The 21,858-nt window shown below is 41.3% G+C and overlaps 1 protein-coding gene and 2 long non-coding RNA genes across 6 annotated transcripts in view; 1 reads left to right on the plus strand and 2 right to left on the minus strand.

Moving 5' to 3' along the window:
• Positions 1 to 21,858, plus strand: part of LOC142652004 (sodium channel protein type 5 subunit alpha-like) — a 358,710-nt gene that overhangs the window by 80,559 nt on the left and 256,293 nt on the right. The window lies entirely within an intron of this gene.
• The window catches only part of LOC142652005 (uncharacterized), a 94,166-nt gene that overhangs the window by 48,869 nt on the left and 23,439 nt on the right, over positions 1 to 21,858 (minus strand). The gene's annotated exons all lie outside the window — the stretch shown is intronic.
• On the minus strand, positions 2,001 to 8,350 carry LOC142652007 (uncharacterized). The gene is made up of 3 exons (XR_012847759.1): positions 8,237 to 8,350; positions 2,339 to 2,427; positions 2,001 to 2,119 (listed from the first exon to the last, which is right to left on the minus strand). It is a non-coding gene; the product is annotated as an uncharacterized LOC142652007 (long non-coding RNA).

A 21,858-nucleotide genomic window follows, 5' to 3' on the forward strand; every position in this document is an offset into this window, starting at 1 on the left:
AGAGTGTTCTCACAGACGGGCACGTCTGCTAAGTAAAATAATCCCCCGGTCCAGTCCGTCTCTGGTTCAAAATGCCGCCCCCCACTTTCAGCTGGGCTGCGCCGCCGGAGGCTGTCGGCTCACATCGCCTAATGGTAGATGCGGCACTGCCTGTCCGCCATGACAACCCATCCGCACCCTGCAATCGCATCACGGGAGGTGGGGGAGTGTCGATGGGGTGACAGTGGAATGTCTAACAGTTTAGATGCCATATTTGCTTTTCACCACGACATCTAAGTCTCGTTATACAGCTAACACCCGATGTGTATGTAGCGAGATCAACTCCAGAGCCCACCCCATGCTTCCCCCTCCTGACTATGACGTACATGTATGAATGGGTTGAGGTTTTTTTTTTGGAGATCTTAGGGTATGTGCACACACACTAATTACGTCCGTATTTGACGGACGTATTTCGGCCGCAAGTCCCGGACCGAACACAGTGCAGGGAGCCGGGCTCCTAGCATCATACTTATGTACGATGCTAGGAGTCTCTGCCTCGCTGCAGGACAACTGTCCCGTACTGTAATCATGTTTTCAGTACGTGACAGTGGTCCTGCAGCGAGGCAGGGACTCCTAGCATCGTACATAAGTATGATGCTAGGAGCCCGGCTCCCTGCAGTGTGTTCGGTCCGGGACTTGCGGCCGAAATACGTCCGTCAATTACGGACGTAATTAGTGTGTGTGCACATACCCTTAGTTTGTATTTTTGAACATATGGAACCCTTGCTGTTTGCAAGGCCTGTAAGCGACTGTTTAGATGAAACAATAACATATGCTTGTTTTTTTTACAGAAGGCGCTAGATAAGCTCTTTTACAAATTATTTCCTAATTTAGTGGATATGGATTTTACAAATAAATTTTAGATTTTGCTGAAAATTAAAGGTCATGTTATAAAGTAATTCTGCAATAAATTCTGTAACATTTGCACAAGGTTTAGAACTGAGCAATCAGACAATTGTGGCATGCCAACGGGTCCAGTGTTGAGGGGACTCACAGGTCTCACTTCTCACACAAATGAAGGGGTCTAAGGGTATGTGCACACGATAAGGCTAGGTTCACACGCCCTATTTACGGACGTAATTCGGGCGTTTTAGCACCGAATTACGTCCGAAAATACGGCTCCAAAGCGGCAGCAAACATCTGCCCATTCATTTGAATGGGCTTTCCGATGTTCTGTGTCGACGGTCATTTTTTTTACGCGCCGCTGTCAAAAGACGGTGCGTAAAACAGACGCCTGCGTCAAAGAAGCACCTGTCACTTCTTGAGACGTAATTGGAGCCGTTTTCCATTGACACCATGGAAAAACAGCTCCAACTACGTCCGTAATGGACGCAGCGATAAAGCGCCTGCACGTGCCATTACGTCTGAAATTGCGGAGCTGTTTTCTCCTGAAAACAGCTCCGTGATTTCAGCCGTAACAGACGTGTACGTGTGAACATACCCTAACTGCAAATACGTCTGAAAATACGGAGCTGTTTTCAAGGGAAAACAGCCCCTGATTTTCAGAAGTTTTTTGAGCAATTCGCGTTTTTCGCTGCGTTTTTTACGTCCGTTTTTGGAGCTGTTTTTATTGGAGTCTATGAGATAACGGCTCCAAAAACGTCCAAAGAAATGTCCTGCACTTCTTTGACGAGGCAGTCATTTTACGCGTCGTCGTTTGACAGCTGTCAAATGACGACGCGTAAATTACAGGTCGTCGGCACAGTACGTCGGCAAACCCATTCAAATGAATGGGCAGATGTTTGCCGACGTATTGTAGTCCTATTTTCAGGCGTAAATCGAGGCATAATACGCCTCGTTTACGCCTGAAAATAGGTTGCGTGAACCCAGCCTTACATTATACATCGGCGTGAAGGACATTGTTCACCATACACAAACCGAGCTTCTGAAGTCACTAGTACCAGCCAGTCCACACGTGTTAACAATTATTTATCAAGATGGTCTTTGTATATCAATGTCAGTTCTTTATTATAACAGGGAAACATCATGTAAGGCTTTGTTCACACTGGCGTCTTGCAGACATTGTTCATTACTCCATGTGCAGGACTTTTTTGGTTTGTTCACACTGGCGTCTTGTCTACTGTTTTTGCAGGATACATAACAGATATCAAAAATCAGTTTTTTGACTGATCCAATCAACTTATAATAGGTTGTTTACGGTCCTTCATATGGTTAAATTCCCACGTAGTGGATTTGCAGCCTAAAATATTGGCAGGAAATTTGAAGAAAGCTGCAGAGGCAACTCTGCACTAAAGCGCAACAGCTGGGCGTCTAAAAACAAAAAAAACATTATACTCACCCCTGGCACTCCCGTGTTCTGCCATTTGATCATTGCAGCCTGTGACATGTCATTGCTGGAAGCCGGGTGTGCAGAGACTGGCGAGAGACCTGGGAAGCATTGCCACGGGAGGTGAGTGTATATATATATATATATATATATATATATATATTTTTTTTTAATTTTTTTTTTTACTTATTTTAAACGTATTTTAAACTATCTGCAAATGCGGATTTTGCTGCAGATCCACAGACAATCTGCAGCAAAATCCGCAACAATAGGATTTTCTTGCAGATTTCTTCTGAGTTCAATGGGGAAAATCTGTATCAAATCTGTGCACTTTCCACAGCAGAAATTGATGCAGGTCAATTTCTGTGCAGAAAACTTCCACAGCATGTGGATGAGATTTGTTCAAATCTTATCTACTATGCTGCTACTGTATTTTGCAGCGGATTTTCGAAAAATTGGCAGCAAATCCACTACGTGTGAATGTAGCCTAAGACTACACTATTTTGGCCATCAAAGCGGAACAGAAACCTGATGGAAATGAAGTATGTGTAAAGTGCGAACAGAACAGTGTGAAGTGTGAACAGAAAATAATACACAATTCATGACTTCAATTACAAAATTATTCACACAAGTTAACTAATTTAACTCAGGACATATCAACAGAAACTACTAAAGTGCCGCAAATACATAGATAATGTGTAATGTCTCTTACTGGAATGCCAGTCATTTACCGCATGTGCCAATAATTTACACCAATATACCTAAAGAGCTCTAAGAGTTCTAAGACTCAACCAATCGATTGATAGCTCTATGAATTTGATTTAATGACAATTATCAAGTTCAAGGCTGCCAGTTGTGCAGCTCAGTTCCCTGTTTTGGAGGGACAGTCCCTATCTTTAACCTGATTCCCTCTTTGCACTTGAAATGCTTTTTTGGAATTGATCAATAGATTTGCAATTATACATTTACTTTGTTGATTCAGAATTTATATACCTTATGTGTGATTCGATCATTTAGTTTGTAACATTTTTATTTATTAGTCCCTAGTGAAACATCTTCAACTCCTATGCAACTTGGATTACTTGTCTGGTATTTGTCAGGCGTTTTAAACTGCATGAAAAAAATGCATGTAGAAATGTATGGCAAAGTTTTGTAATGATGTTTTTGCATGCATTTTTGGTGATGTTTTATATTTTGTGTTATTTTGTATAGGCATTTATCCTGTTCTATACATAAGCCTATGAAAAAAAAATATTCTAAAAAATGATGTGTATTTATACTGTTGTCGCCTACAGGTGAGCAGTTCATCGCTGTCATTCAGTATACAATGAGAATTCATGTTGTTCTTTACTTAATAATTGATAGAACAGGACAAAAGCCTGTACAAAATGACACCAAATGAAAAACACCACCAAAAATGCATCTAAAAATGTCACATAAAACGCATGTTACTACACATTTCCACTGATCCCAAAAATGCTACAAAAAGTAAAAAAAACGAAATGCTATATAAATAGATTTTCTCCTATTTTACTATAGACTTTAAACTAATATCTGGCTGCAGCATTTTTGCCCCTTTAAAAAAATACTAACGATAGGGCGTCAAAATGTTGTGTGTGAAACACATAAGGGAAGATCTACTGTGTCTGGGTCTAGAAAGTGTTGAAAAATGTGCCACGTTTTTTCGCCTCACTAGACACTTTTGAAAAGTGTTTAGAAAAGGGACGTGGCTTAACGGGAAAGGGGTGTAGCTTAAAATGCGTCAATGTGCGCAAAAAAAAAACTGGCACAAAATTCTGGCACAAAATAACCCAAAACAAAAGTGGTATAAGGCAGAGAAAAGTGTCTAAAAGGTCATTCAAGATGCGCCAAAATAATCGTGCAGCATGCACCACTGTGATAAATTTGGCACATTTAGTGCTTGCCCCGTCTAAGTTTACACTGTCTAACTATTAGACAGCAATAGAAAATGTGGTTCTGTGTGTGAAGTGAAGTGAATTTACTCCATCTCTGCATCCAAATGCTCATCTTAGGCCTCGTTCACATCTGTGTCGGGCTTCCGTTAGACCTTTTTGTCAGGGGAACCCATGAACGGAAAGCCAAACGGAAACCATAGCTTCTGTTTACATTACCATTGATTTCAAAGGTAATGCTTCCATTGCAAATAGTTTCCATTTCTCTCCGTTCCATAAGATTTCTTTTTTTTTTTTTTCCGAAACAATAGCGTAGTCGACTGCGTTATTGTTTCTGCTAAAGAAACAGAAACCTTAGGGAACGTAGACAAGGTAAAACCATTTGCAACGGAAGCATTACCATTGAAATCAATTGTAATGCAAATGGAAGCTATGATTTCCGGTTGGCTTTCCATTCATGGGTTCCCCTGACGGAAAAGTCTAATGGAACCGATGAACGGAAGCCTGACGCAGATGTGAACGAGGCCTTAACCACATGTCATCCTGCTTTCACTGTGTACAGTACCTTGTAGTGACATAGGACTACTTTCCTTTTCCTGCATCTAATTGAGGTGACTCATGCTTTTACCACTGCACTTTGTAAGATAAATGTATGGCACATTGGTAAGAAGAGCTGCAGTCACCTCATACCACTCATGACATATTCCCTAAATTAGTCAATTTTTACTTCATTGCAAAGTAAATTGAACTAAGAAAAGTAACACAAATGCTGTGATGATGATTTTGTCACCTTCCTGTTCATTCATTCATTCATTCATTCATTCATTCATGTCATTATTTTGATATTTGTAGGAACATGGATTAACAGGTCTGATAATTATTTCAGCTGGTTTCTCACAATGCACAAATGACAGCACCAATGTACTGTACAGTATACCTGTAGATGATATAGATGTGGCAGAACATTCATACCGTTTTGAAAGTATCTTGAAGAGAAAATAATTTTAGGTAATAAATGATAATGATCATTAACACTTTAAGGACTGTCCTATATTGAGCCTTAAAGGGGTATTCCCATCTTAGACATTTATAGCATGCCATAAATGTCTGATAGATGTGGGTCCCATCTCCAGTATTCTACCGTATTCTTTGTTAGGCCCCCGGTTGCAATGGTGACCAATCGGCACCCTGTAGTCAAATCACGGGGCGCCAATGAAAGAGCGAGTCCCCTTCCTCTGTTAAACAACTTAGATGCCGAGGTCACTATGGACTTTGGCATCGAGTTGGCTAAACTGCCTAAATTAGAGTTATATCCAGTTGAGGCAGGACCATGGCTGTGTATTAAAGCCGTGGTACGGCTTCTGATCGTGCGAGCATAGTAAAAGTATCCACACAACTAGAGTGTCGTAATAGTACAGCGCTGGTCCTATGAGGATTCCTGCTAGCGCCGTACAATTATAGTGATGTTCATTAAGGGGTTAATGTTGTTGATTTAGAAAACCCATTTTCAAATACCCTAAGGGTATGACCAGACGTGGCGGAGTTCTGGATACACTGTCCGCATCAATGCCGCACATAATCTGCGTTGCAGATTCTGTTGCGGCTCTGCCTAAAATGGGCATTAAATTGATGCGGACTAGCCGTTGCGTATTGAGGGGAAGAGGGCTTCCCTTCTCTCTATTAGTGCAGGATAGAGAGAAGTGACAGCCCTTTCCCTAGTAAAAGTAAAAGAAATTCCTACTTACCCGGCCGTTGTCTTAGTGACGCGTCCCTCTTTCGACATCCAGCCCGACCTCCCTGGATGACGCGGCAGTCCATGTGACCGCTGCAGCCTGTGATTGGCCTGTGATTGGCTGCAGCCGTCACCTGGACTGAAACGTCATCCCGGGAGGCCGGACTGGAGGAAGAAGCAGGGAGTTCTCGGTAAGTAGGAACTTCTATTTGTTTTACAGGTTGATGTATATTGTGATCAGTAGTCACTGTCCAGGGTGCTGAAACAGTTACTGCCGATCGTTTAACTCTTTCAGCACCCTGGACAGTGACTATTTACTGACTTCGCCTAGCAACGCTCCCGTAATTACGGATGCACACACGTAGTCAAGCGTAATTACGGGAGCCCCATTGACTTCCTCAGTCTGGCTGTAGACCTAGAAATACATAGATCCAGCCAGAATGAAGAACTATCATGTTAGTAAAACCAATACGCTCCGCAGCACACATAACATCTGCGGACGACTTCATTGCGGAATTATGACTCTCCATTGAAGTCAATGGAGAAATTCCGCAGTGAGTCCGCAACAAGTCCGCTACACGTCCGCAACAGTCAGTGTATGCTGCGGACACCAAATTCCGCACCGCAGCCTATGCTCCGCAGCGGAATTGTCTGCAACGTTTAAACGAACCCAACTAAAAAGCTGTGGAAAGCAATGGAGAAACGTGTACGCTGCGGATTTCCGCTGCGGACTGTCCGCTGCGGAATTCCAGAGCAATTCCGCCACGTCTGGTCATGCCCTAAAAGGGAATTCTGAGGCATATTTATCCCATTCACAACCTTCATCTATGGCTACAAAGAGCATCTCACACTCTGGAGGACCTGATAAGTCTGTGCATTACGCAGACAGCCCATAAACTACAATGGAAACTGTGCAATGCTACTTTTCTCCTGCAGTGGCGCTGCAGGGACATTGAACAGTTGTGCCTGGATTTCCTGACAGATTACAGATGATCGTTGGTGGTCCCAGCAGCATGGTACCCTGTGATCATCTCATTGTGGCAGAACCCTTCTAACAAAAGTCGCTCAATTGAGTATAGATGAATGTTGTGTTTTATTTACATGTACTTGCAATTTTTACATGAGAAATTACTTCATATGGAAAGAAGCAGAAGTGTTTATCTATGATGTTCATGTCACATGGGTAAGACTTTTTGTGCAAATGCGACATTTGTTTTAGAAGAGTCATGTTCTGAAAAAGTTTGCGTAGCCCCAGCCTTTAACTGCAATAAATGTTCATCTTAGAAAATGGGTAATCACATAAACAATATTCAAGGGGGTGCACATATTTTATCTGCAGTAGTTCATTTGTTCCTTGTGAACTCTAGAACATTTAAGCAGAAGCATATGCATTTTACATTATATTTTGCATTTAGACTTGTAAGCTTAAATCTGCAATTAGAAGTTAACTTGGAAATCCATGCTACATATAATACTAATAATCACAATAATATTCAGAATCAATTCCCCTTCTTAATTAAACAGAAGATCGGTATTAACAATTTCCAGTTTATGGCATGGAAAGTTTTTGTGGTTTTAGGTGGTCTGAAGTGAAAATTCTGGAAAATATTCAAGTTTGTATTTTTTTTTCCCAATGTTATGTAACGTCTGAATTATATAGGAAATAGTGTTGTGGAAATTATAGTTGGTCTTCTGCAGTCTTTATGATAGTTGGTTTGGTATAAGAGACCATAGATATATGCGATTAAGGATTTGATGTAAGTGAAATGTCTGGTTGTTGAACAATCTTAGTTTTGATATGTTTTGACAGACGTACATTTTGCTAATTGTCTACTCATGGGCGGACATAGACAGCAGAACCGCAAATGGGCCTCTTGGTGTCCCCAATAGCTCACTATAGACCCCCTTATTCTTCTCCTACAATAAACCAGTAAGTCTATGTTCACACAGGGCAGATTTGCTATGGATTTTCCGACCAAATTTGCTGACCGAAAACCTGCAGCATATTACAGTAGCAGCAAAGTCAATGAGATTTGAACAAAAAAATCTGCTGACAAAACGTACATAAATTGACCTGCAGTGCAGATTTTTGAGCGTGTCAATTTACCCTGCGGAATGATTGCACTTTTGTTGCAGATTTTCCCTGTTAAGTGCAATGGGGAGGTAAAAATCTGCAACAAATAGCAAATGTTGCGAATCCGCAGCAAAAACATAATTTTTTTTTTCTGTTTAAATTGAATAAAAGTCAATATTGCCCTCACTAACGTTGCCATAGCTACAGCTCCTTGTTCTCCCGGCTGTTCTCTGTGCTGCTGGCCTCCTGGTATGACGGTTTCATCTCATGTGACTGCTGCAGCCAATCAAAAACTGCAGTGGTCACATGGTTGGCAGCGTCATCACAGAAGGCCAGGCTGCATGGAGACAAGATGTGGTGAGCAAGGAGGTGTTGCTATGGCAATGCATGTGAGGTAAGTATTGTTTTCTTTTCTCGGCACCCGGAACAATTTGGTGCAGACTTTCGGCAGGAATTCCCTGCAGGTTCTAGATGAGATACGCTGTAGGACTTTTTCTTACCATATCCTACCTGTTTGAACACACCCCAAATGTGAGCCTTTAAAATGATAAGCTCAGTCCCGTACACACAATCTAATAACAGTAGGAAGTTGCTTTTAAGGTAACAGTGGGCCACACTACCGACTGGGCCCCTGTGCAGCTAAAGAGGTGGCATATATGGGTTGCCACCCCTGTGTAGTACAAGGGGGTGGACAAGCCGCTGCACAACCGGTTGAAGAAACACGTTCACAGGCAACAATACATTTTTCTGTCTTAAATAAGCGTCGCTACTTACAAAGCCAAATATAACATGACATCATAATTCCACTGGAACCAGAAAAAAAATAGTCCAAGAAGTGTCTCAAAGTATCTCATAGTCTTGACCACAATAATAAGTTCCTGTCCAAAATATGACCCATTCTTCTTTACAAATCTGTTTTATAATCAAATCTTTGGAAATCACCAAAGTATAACAAATTAACTTGACGATCCTCTGCTTTATATTAACTAACATGTCTATTTTTTAGTATCGTGCTTTTCCTAAGGCTGTTTGTTTCTAATGTTTCCGCTCAGCGGGCCTATATTTACATTCAGTATCTTTGTAAGGGCTCCAGTCGATAGGTGAAATAGAGGAACATTATATTCTGCTGTGGTAAAGTCCCTCCGTCTTGGCAGGACTCCCGTGATAATAAAAATAAAACAAACCTCCAGAAATACACCAGTGTGTTCTTCCTGGGATCTCTGACATGACAATAATAGTTGTCATCCGGTCATTCTGAAAATTCCTGTTAATTGATTCCCAGGAAGTCTCACCTTTGTCATCAGTGGCCGTCTCTGGTCTCTGTAAATGAGCTAAAAATAAACAGAGGTCTTGACAGATTTTGGTAATGAGATGTCCAGCTAAAAAGAAAAGGTGCCCATGAAATGTAGCTTCCCTGTTTATTTGTTGACAAGCTTGCTCATGCTACGCATAGGTTATGGAAGGCTTAATACAAAAGGTAATTTGTAGAAAATATTTTAAAGGTAAAGTTATACTACCCTGCTCGGGGATTTAAGTTTTTTGTACGTGGCCGTAAGTAATAAAATAAAAGCCAAACCAAAAAATTGCAGGCTAAATTATCCCTTCTTTGTATACATACGCTCTGTACACATGAGAAGAGTGTCATATGGCAGGTGTTTTACTTCCAGTGATCTCTGTGGGAACCATTGTAGGATTTACAGCACTCAAAATCACTTATGACAACAACTACTAGTTGTATAATATGCAGCTGTACCATCTTCAAAAAATCACAACCGAGCATTGAGTATACTTTGTTAGTGGCCAGGGAATCTGTCAGATGTGAAGGTTGGAGATGGGAAGTGAAAACCGATGACGTCACAGCCTCTACTACATTGAAGGCTATATATATATATATACACACACACGGCTTGCAGAAATCTAAGAACATGAAACCCCATTCAATTGTATTGTATGAAATTTTCAGTCGGAGAAAATATTGCAATAAATATGCAGCATGTGATTGCCACGAATTTGCGTTGTGAATTCTGCACTGCAAATTTGCAGCAATTCACTGTACAATACAAGTGGAAGGGTTTTTGAAACACTTTCCACATGCACTGCAAAAATTCCACTCAGAAATGAATAAATGCTGAGGATATTTAAATCTGTAGTATACTCATTCTGTTGTGGAACTGCAGCGGATTTTCAATGCAGATTTCACCCTTTGCAATGCATAGGTTGTAATATGGTGAAATTCGCAGCAAAATCGACGATGAAATCTGCATCTATCTGCCATGTCTGGACCCGGCTTTAGACTCTGGCATGTACTCATGCATCGTTAATTTATCCCAGTACAACTATATCCATGAAATAGGTTATACTTCTTATCAAAGTTGTGGAGACAACAATATGCTACAGAGAAGAGTAGAAAGCCACTAAACATAGCAAATTTTAATATAATCATGGCAAAACTTCTGTTACTGCTGTGAATTTTGGAAAATTAGGAAATTTTTGTGTACACTGAAGTACTTTTTTTCACACAATGTATTTGCTTACACTGCACAGGAGTCGGGACTGCTGGTTGGCTTCATCACTGCTCAGTAGAACAATCGCTTATTGGCTCCATCTGATGACTAATAAGGGACCTAGCGTCACGGCTTTTGCTCAGTTAAGGGTTGTGACTAGGGATGTACCCTAAGGCAAAAATCAAAGCAGTCAGTAAATGAGCGGGCACAGTCGGGCAAAAAAGTGGACGGGAAGGCAGTTAGACAAATGAGCGGATAGTGGGATACATCAGCTGGCAGGTCTTAACTTTTTTGCCTCTCTCCAGGGCGGTGCCTGAGGCGAGTTTCTCTCATCCCGCCTCACAGGAGGTGCGTCGCTGGCTGCAGTATTATAGTTATTAGCATGGTAGCAGTAATGATATTATACTAAGCTTGTTAGATCAGTACTAGAATGCAGAAATTCAGAGCAGTTTTCACTTCCCGTCACACATTTTCCATGGTAGTTCATACTAAAGCAAGCCATACACATGAGATAGCTGGTGCTCTCGACGCCACCATAAACAAGACCATTCTGACACTGACTTATCTCTTGTTGAGAACAAAGGATTAGGCATGTTGAAATCCAATAGTCCAATATGCTTTATCTTTCTTTCTCTGACATCGGCGATCAGGTGACAGTTGCGAGGACCCCCATTTACAAGAGATAGTTGGGACAACTTTTATCTAAGGCTTCGTTCACATCTGCGCTAGGGCATTCCAAGCTTCCCGTCGGAGTGGAGCCCTGACAGACACAAACGGAATACATAGGTTTCCGTTTCCATCACCACTGATTTTAATGGTGATGGATCCAGTGCCAATGGTGTCTGTTTGGTGATGGAAGCGGAAACCTATGGTTTCCGTTTCTGTCTGTCAGGGCTCCGTTCCGACGGAAAGCTCAGACGGTACGTTGGAAAGGAGCCCTAGCGCAGCTGTGAACGAAGCCTAATGTGTATGATCAGCTGTGGTGCATTAAATTACAGTAAGCTCAGGAAAAAAAAACATTTCCATCAATTTCTAATATAAATTTGGAACCTGTTTCCATCATGCAGTATGGTGGGGTTAAAAGTTGAGTATTAAAAGATTTTAGATAGAACTTGTGTTTCTATTTATTTCACTATCCTTCCATTTAGGGACTGTTTGGGTTTCATTGATGTCAATAGTGATTTTTCCTGCCTAGGTAGTCCTGCTTGCAGCAGTACAAATTGCAGTGTAGGGTGTTTGTGGTTTGGACAAATCCATGTTACTGACCTGGAAAACCAGGTATATGTTAACTATTTAAAAGTGTATGTGACGCATGGATGTAATCGCTATGGGATGCACCGACCCTTTATTATGTAGAGGTATTATAAATCCAGTGGACTGTAAAATTGTATTAGTCTAAGGCCCTGTTCACACGGAGTTTTTTGCAGGAGGAAAATTCCTCCTGTAAAAACTGACCCTGGAGGTTTTCATGTTTGATGTGGTTTTTGACGTGGTTTTTGACGTGGTTTTTGACGTGGTTTTTGACGCGGTTTTCCAGGCGGTTTTTCAGGCTGTTTTTGCCGAGGTTTTCACACGCATGAGGCTGGGTTCACACAACCATGTTACGTCCATAATGTACGGAACGTATTTCGGCCGGAAGACCCGGACCGAAGACAGTGCAGGGAGCCGGGCTCCTAGCATCATAGTGATGTACGACACTAGGAGTCCCTGCCTCTGCGTGGAACTACTGTCCCGTACTGTAATCATGATTACAGTACGGGACAGTTGTCCTGCAGCGAGGCAGGGACTCCTAGCGTCGTACATCACTATGATGCTAGGAGCCCGGCTCCCTGCACTGTCTTCGGTCCGGGTTTCCGGCTGAAATACGTTCCGTACATTACAGACGTAACATGGTCGTGTGAACCCAGCCTGACAGCCTTCTGTCAACGGATCTGTCACCATTGAAATGAATGGTGATGCAAACGGAACTTACTTCACACTTGCCTTTCCGTTGAGGGGTTCCCCTGACTGAAAGCACCGACGGAACCCCTGAGCAGAAACCACATTAAAAAAAACATTGTTTTCTGTTTGCATCATCATTGACTTCAATGCTGATGGATCCGTTGCTAATGGGATTCCCTACACTGCGGTATTGGTTCAGTCGAAACGACAGAACCCTTTGCACAACGGGGACAAACAGAAACAATTAGCAACGGATCTGTCACCACTTCACACTTGCCTTTCCGTTGAGGGGTTCCCCTGACTGAAAGCACCGACGGAACCCCTCAGCGGAAACCACGCTGATGTGAACAGGCCCACATTAAAAAAAAAAAAGTATACTTACTTCTTGAATCAATTTCCCAACATCAATGTCCATTCGGTGGTACACCTCTGCTGTCGTCATTTCTGTTCCTGAAATGTTAAAAAAAAATAAAAAAAGAGATGACATACATGAGCAACTGCATAACAAAATTAAAAAATTAAAAATAAAAAAATTGAAAAAAAAAATCTAAAAAAAAAATCAGAAAAAAAAATTAAAAAAAAAATTCTAAAAAAAAAAAAATGCACAGCTCCATACATGTATAGCATGTATGGAACATAGGAGCAAGTGCACTTACTTGTATTTGGATGCAGGACTTCGGTTTTCTGTATCCCTGAGTTCTGTCCACGATGTTTTTCAGCCTCCACGAGCAGACAGGAAATGACAGCCCCTTTCTGGGCTGGACTAGCAGCAGGAGACTGCAAGAAACTCCTCCAAAACTCTCGGCAATATACTCGTCAGAAAACACCTCACTAGTTCGAGGTGTTTTTTGACGTGTCCCCATTGCTTTCAATGCGGTTTTGGACGCGGAAACCGCATCAAGAAGGGTCATGTCCCTTCTTTTTGCCGCGAGGCGTTTTTTTTACTCGCGGTAAAAAAATGCCTCCGTCTCCCATTGAAATCAATGGGAGTCATTTTGGGTCGTTTTTGGCGCGTTTTCCGACGCGTTTTCCGCGTCAAAAAACGTGTCAAAAAACTCCGTGTGAACAGGGCCTAATTCTGCAGCTGATTGTGGAACCATATGTAGTAAATTATTTGCGGATTTTGATTTAGAATAATAACTCGTTAATTATTTCCAGATCTTATTAGAATTGCATCAAAATGCTCACACTGCTATTATGCCGCTTTTAGTTATTTATTCATTTATCTGTATTTTATGTTGCTTTAGAAATAAAATTCCTTGAGCAAAGCTTCTTAGGTCATAACTAAAATTGCATTAAAAGTGCATTAAAACTTCCACCATATACTTTTTTTTTTTTTAAATCAGATAATTTTTTTATTGAAGTTTTCAAAATTATATAGAACAAAACATATTAAACAAACCCTATCCCAAACCCTCCCCCCAGGCACCATCACAAAATTCCAAATTAGATAGTATATGAAATAGAAATTGTACCAAATATCGAATACATTATTCACAAAATACAAGGTACATGGGACAGATCATTTTCCAAATGTCAAGTAGCTTAATCATCTACAAGCATGTATAATACAAAACAGATATAATATATGGCAGATATTTAATCCTCTCTATTTCCCCCCTTCCATATACATTTTAAAGTGAAGGCCGGCCACAGTGTGATTTTTATGCACAGCGAAATATTGCTGCTCAATTTTGGATCATGGTATTGGCTGAAATATCAAATAACTTTCTTAGAAGGTGTTCACAGACTGAGCACTTAGGCCCCATGCACAAGAACGTAAAAACGCCCGTAATCACGGCCCGTAATTACGGGCCCATAGACTTCTATTGGCTATGAATACCTCCCCGTATGCTTACGGGAAGGTGCCCGGGCCGTTGAAAAATATAGAACATGTCCTATTTTAGGCCGTAATTACGGCACGGGTAGGCCCATAGAAGTCCATGGGGCTCCCGTAATTACGGGTGACTATGTGTGTGCACTCGTAATTACGGGAGTGTTGCTAGGCGACGTCAGTGGATAGTCACTGTCCAGGGTGCTGAAGGAGTTAAACTATCGGCAGTAACTCTTTCAGCACACTGGACAGTGACTTCTGATCACAATATAGAGCAATGTGTAAAAAAATAAAATAATTCATACTTACCCAGAACTCCCTGCTTCTTCCTCCAGTCCGGCCTCCCGGGATGACGTTTCAGCCCATGATTGGCTGCAGCGGTCCCATGGACTGCTGCGTCATCCAGGGAGGTCGGGCTGGATGTCGCAAGAGGGACGCGTCACCAAGACAACGGCAGGGTAATTATGAATTTCTTTTACTTTTACTACGGAAAGGGCTGCCCTTTCTCTTTATCCTGCACTGATAAAGAGAAGGGGCTGCCGATTAGTGCAGTGCAATTTTGCAGCGAAAACGTGCCCGTAAATACGGGTGGAATACTGGTGACACCGGACCCGTATTTATGGGCACGGGTCTGTAAATACTTGTGCAATACGGGTCGGATACGTGTGACCAAGGTCCCGTATTTCCGCCAGTATTTACGGGAGGAAAAAAATAAGTTCGTGTGCATGAGGCCTTATACAGTGGATATAAAACGTGTACACACCCCTGTTAATATGCCAATTTTTTTGTCATGTTACAAAATCAGTCCAAGATGAATAATTTCAGAACATATTCCACCTTTAATGTCACCTATAATCTGTACAATTGTATTGAAAAACAAACTGGAATCTTTTAAGGTGGAAAAATAAAGAACAAAAATAATGTGGTTGCATAAATATGCACACTCTTGAACTAATACTTTGTTGAATTACCCTTTAACTTTATGACAGCATTCAGTCTTTTTGGGTAGAAGTCTATCAGCATGGCACATCTTGACTTGGCAATTGTTGCCTACTCTTCCTTGCAAAAGCGCTCCAAATCTGTCAGATTGCGAGAGCATCTCCTATGTACAGTCCTCTTCAGGTCACCCCACAGATTTTCGATGGGATTCAGGTCTGGGCCATTCCAAAACATTGCTCTTCTTCAGGTAAAGCCATTCTTTTGTTGATTTGGAGGCATGCTTTGGGTCGTTGTCTTGCTGAAAGGTGAAATTCATCTTGAGCTTTTTAGCAGAGGCTTGCAGGTTTTGTGCCAATATTGACTGATATTTGGAACTGTTCATAATTGCATCCATCTTGACTAAAGCCCCAGTTCCAGCTGCAGAAAAACAGCCCCAAAGTATAATGCTGCCTCCACCATGCTCCTTAATGCTGCCCCCACCATGCTCCATAATGCTGCCTCCACCATGCTTCACTGTGGGTATGGTGTGCTTTCGGTGATGTGCAGTGTTGGCTTTGCACCAAGCATACCTTATGGAACTACGGCCAAAAAGTTCAACCTTGGTCTCATCAGACCATAACACGTTTTCCCACATGCTTTTGGCAGACTTGATGTAGGTCTTTGCAAAACATAGCCGGGCTTGGATGTTTTTCTTTGTTAGAAAAGACTTCCGTCTTGCCACCCTACCCCACAGCCCAGACATATGAAGAATACGGGAGATTGTTGTCACATGCACTACACAACCAGTACCTGCCAGAAAGTACTGCAGCACCTTTGATGTTGCTATAGGCCTCTTGGTAGCCTCCCGGATCAATTTTCATCAAGTTTTGAGGGACGTCCAGTTCTTGGTAATGTCACTGTTGTGCCAAATGTAATCCACTTCTTGATGACAGCCTTTACTGTGATCTATGGTATATCTAATGCCTCGGAAATCCTTTGGTACCCTTCTCCTGACTGATGCCTTTCGACAATCAGATCCCTTTGATGTGTTGGAAGCACTTTACAGACCATGGCTTTTGCTGTCACATACAACAAAGAAAATATCAGGAAAATCCTAATAGAACAGCTGAACTTTATATGGCGTTACCCAGAATCACTTTAAATAACGGCAGCGGTGTACTGACTACTATTTAAAATGAGTTTAAATGTGATTGACTAATTCTGAACACAACCACATTCCCAATTACAAGGGAGTGTTCACATTTATGCAACCACATTATTGTAGTTTTGTTATTTTAATTTTTTCCAGCTAATTGATTTCATATTGTTTTTCAATGGAATTGTACAGATTATGGGTCACATTAAAGGTGGAAAAATTTCTGAAATGATTTATCTTGTACTGACTTTTTGACATGACAAAAACCTGGCATTTTAACAGGGGTGCGTAGACTTTTTATATCCACTGTAGTTGTAATATATTTGTATTCTAAATGCAGTACAAACCTTTAAGGAAAAGCTGTGTATATAGAGAGATTGATGCATGTAGTTTATCCTTAACCCCTTGGAGACGCAGCCATTTTTCAGATTTTAATTTTTGTTTTTTCCTCCCCACCTTCCAAAAGCCATAACTTTTATATTTTACTGTTGACATAGCTGTATGAGGGCTTTTTTTGCGGGTCAAGTTGTCGTTTTTCATTGCATTATTTAATGTGCCATATAACATACTGGGAAACTGAAAAAAAAATCTTTCTGGGGTGGAATTCGGAAAATAACTGCGAATCCACCTTTGTTTTTTGGGTTTCGTATTTACAATGTACATTGTGTGGTAAAAACGACATGTTTGAAGATATCAAATTTATATAGTTTCTTTCATGTTTTACCACTTTTATAAGAAAAAAAAACCTTTTCGTTAAACAAAATAGTTTTGTATCGCCACATTCTGAAAGCCATAACTTTTTAATTTTTCAGTCAATTTAGCGGTGTGATGGCTATTTTTTTGCGGAACGAGCTGTAGTTTTTATTGGTACCATTTTGGGGTACATGTGACTTTTTGATCACTTTTTATTACATTTTTTTTGGGGTGCAAAGGTGACAAAAAAATAGCAATTTGGGTGTTTTTAGTTACTTATTTTTATGGCGTTCACTGAGCAGGTTAACCCCTTCCCCCTGCTTGCATTCTGCGCCTTAATGACCAAGCCATTTTTTATATTTCTCCATTTTCCCATTCGAAGAGCTATAACTTTTTTTATTTTTGCGTCGACATAGCTGTATAAGGTCTTTTTTTTGCGGGACAAGTTGTATTTTTTAATAGCACCATTTTTGGGTACATATAATTTATTCATTAACTTTTATTAACTTTTTTTTTGGGGGGAGTAGAAGAAAACCTGGAATTTCACCACTCTTTTTTTGCGCCCTAAATCTACGTCGTTTACCGTGTGGTATAAAAAATACGATAACTTTATTCAACGGGTTGTTACGATTGCAAAGATACCACATTTGTATAGATTTTGTATATTTTACTACTTACACAGTAAAAACACTTTTTTTTCAAAATTATTTGTTTGTGTCTCCTTATTTGAAGAGCCATAACTATTTTATTGTTCCACCGATGCAGTTGTATGAGGGCTTTTTTTTTGCGGGACAACTTGTAGTTTTTATTGGTACCATTTGAGAGTACATGTGACTTTTTGATCACTTTTTTTTAAAGTCAGGATTAACAGAAAACAGCAATTTTTCCATTGTTTTTTATTTTATTTTTTACGGCATTCACCGTGCAGGTTAAATAATGTAACAGCTTTATAGTCGGGGTTGTTATGAACGCGGTGACACCAAATATGTGTAACTTTTTTGCTTTATTGTGTTTTTTTAATAGTAAAGCATTTTGTAAGGGGAAAAAGTGGGTTTTTCATTCATTTTTTTTTAACATTTTTTTTAATTAACTTTGTTTAACTTTTTTTTACTTTTATACTAGTCCCGCTAGGGGACTTTAATATGCGATCCTCTGATCACTATTATAATACACTGCAATACTTTCTATTGCAGTGTATTACTGCCTGTCCGTTTAAAACGGACAGGCATCTGCTAGGACATGCCTCTGGCATAGCCTAGCAGGCATTCACTACAGGCCCCCGGCTGCCATCGGAGACACAGACACTCGGCGATTTTATCGCCGGGTGTCAGTGGGATGAGAGGGAGCTCCCTCCCTCTCTCCAAAACCACTCAGATGCGGTGCACGCTATTGAGCACCGCATCTGAAGGGTCTAACGAGTGAGATCGATACTTATATCGATCTCACACGTTCGAGCAGGGACACCCCCAGCCCTCAGCTACCTCTGGCAGTTCGGACTTTTATGGACGCGGAAAGGGTAACCAAACATTCAACAAACTTGTGACATGTCAGAAGTTTTGATTGGTGCGGGTCCGACCACTGAGACCACCACCAATCGCTAAAACGAAGTGGCAGAAATACTCGTGTGAGCGCTCAGCCACTTAGTTTCTGTTCGGCTTTTTCTGGATAGCCGATGTAGCGGTGTACGGGCTCATAGACTTTTTATTGAGCCCATAATCTGCTACATCGATTTCCGGAAAAAGCTGAACAGAAGCAAAGTGGCTCAGCGCTCACACGAGTACTTCAGCCGCTTCATCTTAGCAATTGGTGGGGGTCTCAGTGCTCGCACCCCACCATTCAAAACTTCTGACATGTCACTATGACGTGTCAGAATTTTGTTAAACATTTAGTTAGGCCCCATGCCCACTTCAGTTTTTTCCTTCATGGTGCTAGCTGTTTTTCTGACGGCTAGCACACTGACCCATTCATTTCAATGGGGCCATTCACACTTCAGTTTTTTTGACGGTCCCGTTGCTCCATTCCGATCCAAAGTAGAGCATGTCCTACTTTGGTCCGAGATTCCGTGACCGTGGGGCCCATGCAAGTCAATGGGGCCGTCAAAGAAACTGAAGGCACACGGAAGGCATCCGTGTGCCGTCCGTGTGTGACTGAGCCGTTGCCTAGCAACGGCCGGGCGGGCAGAAAAACATAACAGAAATATTACACTAATCGGCAGCCACTTGTCTCTATAAATCACTGATAGAGAAAAGAGGCTGCTGATTAAAAATAAAATAAAAATCAGTTCATACTTACCCGGTCGTTGTCTTGGTGACGAGTACCTCTTCTTCCTCCAGTCCGACCTTCCAGAATGACGCGGCAGCCTGTGATTGGCTGCAGAGGACGCTGCAGCCTATGATTGGCTGCAGAGGCGGTCACGTGGGATGAAGTGTCATCCCTGGAGGCCGGCCTTCTGACGTCATCTACAGTCTGCAGCAGCGACATGGATGAAACGTCATCGCTGGAGGCCGGACAGGAGGAAAGTAAGTATGACATTTTAATTTTTTTTATTTTATTACATTAAAATTTTATTTTCCGAGTGCCGAGCATGGTACTGTCCAGGGTGCTGAAAAAGTTACCGCCGATCAGTGCAGCCCATTAACTCTTTCAGCACCCTGGACAGTACCATGCTCGGCGCACGGAAACGGAAACACGGAGTGCACACGGCCGCTAAAACGGCCACACAAATCCGTCACAAACGGCCGTGAAAAAGGTGTCGGAAGTGTGCATGAGGCCTTACTCTTTAATAATTTTTTTTTTGTACATTAAAAAAAACTTTATTCAACTGTATTTTAATTTAGAGGACTTTAACCAGCAACCGTTGGATTGCTTGCATGATATACTGCAATACTACTGCATTACAGTATATCACTATACTGACTGTCTTCTATGAAGCCCCGTCGGAGGCCATCTTTGTACTCCCCTCACAGGAGTACAAAAATGGCAGACCTGGGGGCTTTCATTAGGCCCCAGGCTGCCATGACAACCATCACCTCCCCATCGCATCGCGGGGGGGTCCGATGGCATGACAGAGGTTGCCATTCTCCCTCATTTTAATGGCTTAAATTAGGCATTTATGTAGTTAGGCTTAATCTAAGTGATCTTCGATTCTGTCCGTTGCACTGGAGTTTCAGCTGTAACATACAGCCGATACCCGCACGGTATGGAGCGCGCTCAACCCGTGAGCATGCTCCATACTTCCTCTTGGCGGCTGTCACGTACATGTATGTGACATGTCCCCAAGGGGATAAAGGGTACCTCTCGTTTCATTTGACTTTTCAGGATAAGCTACCATGTGTGTGTACATGAGGAGCAGCACTATTTCTGGCTATTATATAACTTTGATTTTGCCATTTTTAGCAGTTTTCCCCTTTGCATGCTATATCTGTAGTTTGCATTTCTCTCTGAGCTAGGGTGTAGAGACTAGCAGCCATACACTACACACAGTAAGAAGAGGAGAATCTGCTCTAGAACCTTCTCTCTCACTCAGAAACAGCCCTAGGATCATGTAGGACATATACAGAGAAGTACTGACCAGTACTGGTGTGAATAAAGTGTTTTGGTTGTGATACAAAGTTTCTATGCCTGTCCTTCTGCTCTTATCTCCTTATCCCTGAAAAGATGCAAATGTAACGGAACGAATGATCAGATACACAATCATTTGTCCACATAAATTAATGATCGTTGCTCTTTGTAATTGGAGCCAACGAGCGCTGATCGACTAATTTTTTCAGCCAGTATCTGGCTGTGTTTTAGCACCCTTACACAAGGAGGTGTGCTGCTGACTAGCATCCATTTATTTGGCTGCAAAAAAAACCAGATCAGCTTATGAACGTTTGCTTGTTCATCGGCCGATCGTTGCCTTGTTTACACACACACATATATATATATATATATATATATATATATATATGTATATAAGATCCAAAAATCAGGCAGCGCTCCAAGGTATAAGCAAAGGAGAAAAATTTGCTTTATTGGTCCATAAAAAACACGACGTTTCAGCACAACGCAGGAGCCTTTCTCACTTTCTCAATTGCAGCAGGTCTATCAGCCCTGACCTGGGCGGGTTGGCACCCACATATGATTGAAAAGGCTGTGCGGCTGACATTTTGTTTGGATTTATATAGATATATAGATATATATATCTAAAAAGAGATAATTAAATTATGTAGGAACAATTATAAAATAGTTTGCAAATATTTTGCCATGTGAAGCACATTCTCAGTTTTCCCATTTTACCAACACGTGCCTATTATGAAATCTATTCTCAAGTGGTTTTCATTGTTTAATTGTAAGTAAAGCTTTCATGGGCTAATTTGCTTTCCACATTTCATTTATTACAAATCACAGCTGTTAACTCTATTACTGAATATTCTAATAGAGAAAACAGATAGAAATTAATGAAGGAGTTCACAGTCTGATATTTTGACCAGTAACACAGAGAGATTGGAAACAGTCCAAGGTGAGCTTCTCAGAATGTAGTGCTCACAGGAAGGTTACAAAGAGATTAAACAGAACATCAAGTACGCTTGTCTTAGATGGTTGGCTATTGGAAGCGCTATGAGTAGGCTGTAAGGCCAGTTTATGGTCAGAAGCTACAAATTGAAATTATATTTTCTATTAGTGGACTTTACATTAACTTTTACAGAGCAGGAAATGTACTATAATTGGTTTATTTCTCCTCGGATGACAATGTACATTAATGTCCAGTTTTACCATTATGTAGGT

This window comes from Rhinoderma darwinii, chromosome 5 (assembly GCF_050947455.1).
Source record: "Rhinoderma darwinii isolate aRhiDar2 chromosome 5, aRhiDar2.hap1, whole genome shotgun sequence".
Classification (NCBI taxonomy): domain Eukaryota; kingdom Metazoa; phylum Chordata; class Amphibia; order Anura; family Rhinodermatidae; genus Rhinoderma; species Rhinoderma darwinii.